Source organism: Pteropus alecto, unplaced genomic scaffold (genome assembly GCF_000325575.1).
Source record: "Pteropus alecto unplaced genomic scaffold, ASM32557v1 scaffold5, whole genome shotgun sequence".
NCBI classification, from domain to species: Eukaryota; Metazoa; Chordata; class Mammalia; order Chiroptera; family Pteropodidae; genus Pteropus; species Pteropus alecto.
This window is the reverse complement of record NW_006441953.1, coordinates 9,429,025-9,435,529: the sequence shown is the minus strand read 5'-3', so window position 1 is coordinate 9,435,529 and position 6,505 is coordinate 9,429,025.

Here is a 6,505-nt window from a genome sequence, read left to right as displayed (position 1 = left end):
GCCTTTGCAAAATTATGAATCCTGGAACGACAATATACAAAAACTGGAAAAGGAAATAGCAAAGGACCAGAATTTATTTTGCCCACTTGGCTTATTCACAATTTCACCCTCGTAAATTTATTATTAAGCATCAAAAGATTTAGTGATTTTCTTCCCTTTTACTTTTCAGGAAAAAATATTATAGAAAAGAGCCTAAATAAATATTTGACAATATTTTAAAAATGAACAAATTTAAAATTTTCATATTATAATAGTTACAGAAAAATCTCACCAGCTCATTAGATTGATTATGCATATTCACGATACTATTTTTATTAGAATGAATACACAGTGTTTTCATTCTTGGTGCCTCTAATTATGAAGGTTTCTAAGATTGTGTATATAACCACAGTTGCTTTTTATTTAAAAAGTTAATTGGCTGTTCTTTTATAGATTTGGTGGTTTATATGTATATTAATGTGCATCCAATAGAATAATAATTTCCAGTTTTGTTTTTGAAAGTGTATCTATTTTCTTACAGAGTCACTTAAAATGAAATAAATTTCAAATTATTAATCATTTTAAAGTAATCTCTAAGCACTGGTAGGATTGTCTTATTCGCCCCCCAGTTTTTTTAAAATTGAGGCATAATTGACATATAATTGACATAATTGACATAGTTTCAGGTGTACAACATAACGATTCGATATATGTATATACTGCAAAATGGTCACCATAATAAGTCTACTTAACATCTGTCACTATATATGGTTACAAAATTTTTTTTCTTGTTATGAGAATTTTTAAGATCTACTCTCTTAGCAACTCTCGATATGCCATATAGTATTATTACAGTCATCATGCTGTACATTACATGATAAATGGAGTTAGGATTATTGGGAGAAAGCACCATTAGCATGGACATGAGCGTTGTCTAGATGGCATCTTTATTCAGCGATGTCAATAGTGCAAGGCTCTTTCAAGGACCTTGAAAAGCCCCAGGTCAAGCCACCTGAGATAACTAAAGTGGAAGAGACTGTAACGAAACCAAACAGTGAGTGTAGCGGACAGTGTGGTGTGAGCACAAGCGAGGCTCCTTCGTATTTCATAGAAATATCCATTTGCAGGAGGGCCAGAAGTTCTCCTGAAGCAGGTGGGGGCAAGAACGAGAATTTGGGGTCAGTGATGTTGACGTGCCTTCTTTGCAGCCACAGGCTGGTGAGGATGGGCAGTATTTGGGTTACACACTAAGTGATGAGAATGGCTCGAAAGCAGCAAGATATCTCCATCCAAGAATAGAGTTTAGCAAAAACTAGTATTTCCAGGGTGACTATAAGTATGAAAGACACCAATCGTTAGTTACAGAGCTCTTGGGAGGTAGCATAGCGAAGTAGATATGAAAGCAGGCTCTAATCAGACTATCTTGGATTTCTGTCGTTGACTAGCTATGAAACCTTCATTTTTTGATGCCTTGGGTTCTTTATCTGTTACATGAGAGTCATACTAAAATTTAATTCACAGTCTATGAGAATTAATAAGTATTTACATCGTGAATGATGACCGACACACATAAACCTCAAGAAGGGTCAGCAATTTGTATTGTTACACGTGAGGCCAGGATACTAAAAACAACATCGTGGAGACTGATTCAACATTTTTTCAGAAATAAAAGAACCAGGAGGAACTTGAGGGCCGATGGGTCTCTGGATGGCTTCAAGGCTAGTGAGTCTCGGAATGAAATGAAGACGTCCCTAATGGACTGTGAGTGCGAACCTGCACAGCTTCCTCCAGCATCTTTATTTTCTCCCAGGGCCAAAGTACAGCTGCTGGAAGGTCAAACACTTTAGGTTTTTAGGTTTAGAAAGTTTCTGGGTGCAACTAAGGATCTAACTTCCCCCACGGGGAGAGCAGAACATAAAATAAGAAATGCCTCTTCTCTTTTTGATTTTTTTATAAAAATCATAGGAGGAACTTCCAGTACCCTTAATATCATGGTATTAGAATTTGCCTGTTCCAATCTGTCAGCCCCATCAATCTTAGCACTGGTTTCCCCACATTACCCGTTAGCACTCAAATCAAAAACCGTCCTACTGCCAGTGACTTGCTCTGCAATTGAAACAAGTCATTGTGCCACCAAGAAATGAGCAACGTGTGTTCCGGTGCATAACCCAGGATATTCTCCTTCTCAGAGCTGCCTCTAGGGTGTGCAGGGCCCCAGAAAAAGGTTTTTCGTTTGTTTGTTTGTTTTGTTTTGTTTGCAATGCAGGGCTTCTGTCCGTATAAACAAGTTGATGTAAAAATGTTTCCAAATGTGTGGAACTCTGTGAGTTACGGTGGTGACTTATTAATGGAGATGCGTAGAGAAGAGTGACTTATACATTGTTCAGTGTCCAGTTAGTGCAGTGAAAGATTCTTTGTAGGTTCCAAGCACCATCTCTCCTTGTCGAAATCCAGGAACCATCTCTTCTGGCATTTTATTGTCCAATGGACTCTTTCCGGTTAATTATATATCTCCCACCAGGAGAAAATAGTAGCAGTGCCGTCATTAATCACCAGGACAAGACTCTCTAGAGCCTGTTTACATTAAACAGTATAGATCTCCCTGCCTCTCAGTTCCCTAATAGCATGTCTGCGACGCTGGTCACCTTATTACTCGTGACGTGTCACCATCTCCCCACACTGCCTTCCACACTCTCTCTCAAAGGTTGGTACTGTGCTTCATTGATGCAAACCTTTCCCAAAGTACACAGGAAAATGTGAACCAATATTTGTTTTCTGGTCTTGTTAACTTTACCATTCAGAATTTTATGGAGTAAGCATAGAACAAGGCATGTTCCAGCTGTGTCTTCTCTTGGACTCGAGGTGGTAATCACTGCATTCCTAGAGTGGGAACTTTTGGTGTTGACTGAATCCTTGGCTTCTACACACCACCACCAGCGCGGGGGGGTGGGGGGGTGGGGGGAGGGTGCTAGGTGAGGGGTCCACGCATGAAGAGAGAGGCAGAGTCCCACTCCTGCCAGATATGTCCTTCCCTCATCAGTATGGCTTAAGACAGGAGAACATGATGTCAGCACATCAGTGGGAGGCGAGAGAGGACATTGACTGAAAGGCCAATTGGTGTTTTCAGTCTCGAAAGCTGTCCTTGAAGGACTATCTAATACATGTCACAAAGCCTGCAGAAATGGCAGCTATCATACTAGATGCCAGAGGCAGGGGGACAAGGGGGAGCGCAGGGTAGACAATACCTGCCACTACTCCTGCCAACCTCAGGTGCTGTAGACAGGAGGTGATACCGTAATCAAACACAGATGGACCTAGACCCACACAGGCGGCTCAAACCCAAAGGTTGGTGGTAAATTGTTGGTAGCCCAGACGCCTAAAGTCATCTTGTGTTCAATGTGAGAGTCACCTTAAATCAGCATGTCAGCACTATTCTGGTGGCCCGGTCTTGAGTGAGTTCACACTGCTTTGGCCAGTAAGAGTGACCTGCTTATCTGGCTGTCCACCTCAAAAGGGGTCCCAACCACCAGTCCCTGAGAAGACCCCACAGGCATGAATTCAAGAGCTCTCAGGATACCTGCTTGACCTCATGTATAAGGTACAGGGCCATAAAATTCCCGAAAGGAGACAAATGGAGACCAGGGTCCATGTGGGTCTGCATCTGGGCCAGGGACATTCTGCTCAGAGAACACTGCCAGTCCCGGCAGTACCAGGCTTAAGAAAGACTTAGAAAATTCATGGGAGGCCCTCCAAAGGGCTAGGGTTGGGGGAGGAGGCAGGAGTCTGAGGCATGGGCCCGTGGCAGAGGCCTTATTGTCCCGGAGCTTCTCTTCTTCTCTTGAAAGCTTGTTTCAACAGAAACAGGGATAGTGGTGGGGGAAACCCATAAATCCCATTTGTATAATCTGCAGATTCTGAAATAGTACAAGGGCTGCCCACAGCAAACCCCTGAGACCAAGCAGATTCCAACAGGAGGAAGTGAAGAGAAGAGCCCAAGGCGGGGAAGGGGGTGAGGGAGACAACCCAGTGACGGCAGCTCCCAGGAAGCGTAAGCAAATACACATTTATCGAAGGTGAGGAATGCTCCTGACAAGTCACACCTACATCTCTGATGTTACTTTACGACAAGTAGGGCTGACACTGAAGTGAGGCGGGCTTGGCTGCTCTGCTGGGCTTCAGAAGAGCAGCGGAGGCCAGTCAACCAAGGGTCCACGGACAAACTATTTCCTCCAGAAAATACTTGGAGTTTGGCTATGCACCAGGCACTGTTTCCGGCAGAGGTAGAGACAACATCTGTGAGCAAAAGAGAAAAATCTCCTCTCTAAAAGAGTTTGCATTCTAGTGGGCAAGACAGAGAATAAGCAAGATACATAGAGAAATGATACAGTAATCCAGAAGGTGGCAAATGCTATGGAGAAATAAAAATCTAGGAAGTGGATAATGAGTGCCGTCATTTTCAATTAAGTCATCCAGGAAGTCTTCATTGAAAATATAATTGGAGCAAAGATATGAAGGGCAAAGGTCATATTGACATGTTTCGGGAAAATGTGAAATGATTTAGAATCCAATCCATTCAATTTTATTTTTTTATTATTATTTTTTCCATTCAATTTTAATTCAAATACTTAAAAATAATTTTTTAGAATGCACATGCATTTTTAATATTTATCACTGAGCCAGGTTGGACACCACTAACAAGACACCTTCTGAAGATAAGTACCTCCATTGTGAAGAGGGACAGTTGCTGCTGCTCTCTGGAGCGGTGCCGGCAAAAAGGCCCCACCCAGCTTCCCTAACCTTTGGCTACAGCTTCGTCCTTGGACAACCGAACACACAGTACTCCAGCAGCTCCATGGCCTGTGAAGGGGAGCAGTGTGTCATAAGCTGGCTATTGGAATAGATGTCTGGATGTAGACCACCTCCTTATCCACAATTGTGAGTTATTCATTGTGCTTGCCACCTGTGAGGCTTCAGCACACATTATCAGACTCGCAAGTGGCCTGGTAGAGGGCTGAGATCAATACCGGCAGCACACCAGGTGTCACGGCACACCAGTGACAAACTGAGATAACGGACCATGGGAAGCATCCCCAGCAGAGTAATTTGAGGAGGAGCCCCATAGTGAGTCACTGATGAAACGAGATTGTTGTTTTAGGGATGTAAATCAGGTGGCAAATCGAGGCTGCTTTGGGAGTGCGGAGAGACTGCAGACAAAGTTCAGATTTCAAATGATATGGGGAATATAGGCAGGACCTGCAAAGGGTCCAATCCAGGGGTCTGGTCATGAGAATGGAAATGAAAGGATCAAGATAATGAAATCAAATGTTAATAACAAAAGCCACCTTGTGAATTGGAAGGAAAAGCATTATCTAGGAGTTAAAAGATTGTTTGACCTCTGGCTTGAGTGAGTTATTTAGAATTCTAAAGCCTCAATTTCCCCATTTGAAAGTGAGAGTTATATGTGATAAATTCTAAATTTTCACTTAGTTTAAACATTCCTAGTTTATGGTTTTCTTGAATGGTTCATTTTAATAAAGGAGTTGAACTTTAGGGAACATTTGCTCTAAGTTATATTTAAAATTCTTTCCTTCTCCCTCCAAACCACTCAGAATCCGAGGACTACAGTCCCACTTTAGTACAGCCTTCTTTGCCACATGGGTATCAACAGTGAACTGTTAACATCCAGAAAATACTGTCATTTGTCTGCAGAGATGCACAGTGAATCCTAAGGAATCCACAGACAGACTTCAATCACGCTGACGCAGAGCTCAGTATCCTTGGAAAAAAATGGAAGAAGCTCCAGGATGACAAGTGGCAAGGATGTAAAGAAACTTGCAAGTTCACAAGATCTGGAGTCATTTTCAAAACATGATCAGAGTTGTTGCACTGGCTTCTGTTACAGCTGGTGTTACAGCCTATGCATTCTCACGTCCCAAACAACGTCATGGGTCGCTTGTTGAAATCGACATTTCTTGGCACCATCCTAGTATATTATCAGGTTTTCATAAGGCTAGGAGCTTCTTATACCTCAAGCCCCAGCATTAAACTAAGGTAAAATTAATTTTCTCTTATTATGAGCCATAAGAGTCAAAATCAAGCATAGTAGGAAATTTTGGATGGTATTGAAATTTCAGAGAAAGGAACAGTAAAATGATCTGATAGGTAAGATTTAAGGGTAGTCCACCTGCTGAAAGAACTTGCTGAGAGCTAAGCCAAAAGTGTTGTTTTTTAATTGTAATACATTTTTTCTATTAAACATTACTAAACTGAGAATTGTACCATAGAAATAACTTAACCCTAGTGACTTTAGGGCTAATGCTACCTACTTTGCATGTTCCCAATCAATTAATTAATTAATTCATCTTTAAAGGTAAGAGTCTCACACTGAATAATTTACTCAAGATTTACAAGATCCTCATACCACATCTGTCTGACTCCTCCGGAGGTCACTGATCACACTAGTATCAGCAGCCCAGCTGCTGAGAGCCTGAGAGGAAAAGCAATCTCCCCATTCTCTGCCCTCGCC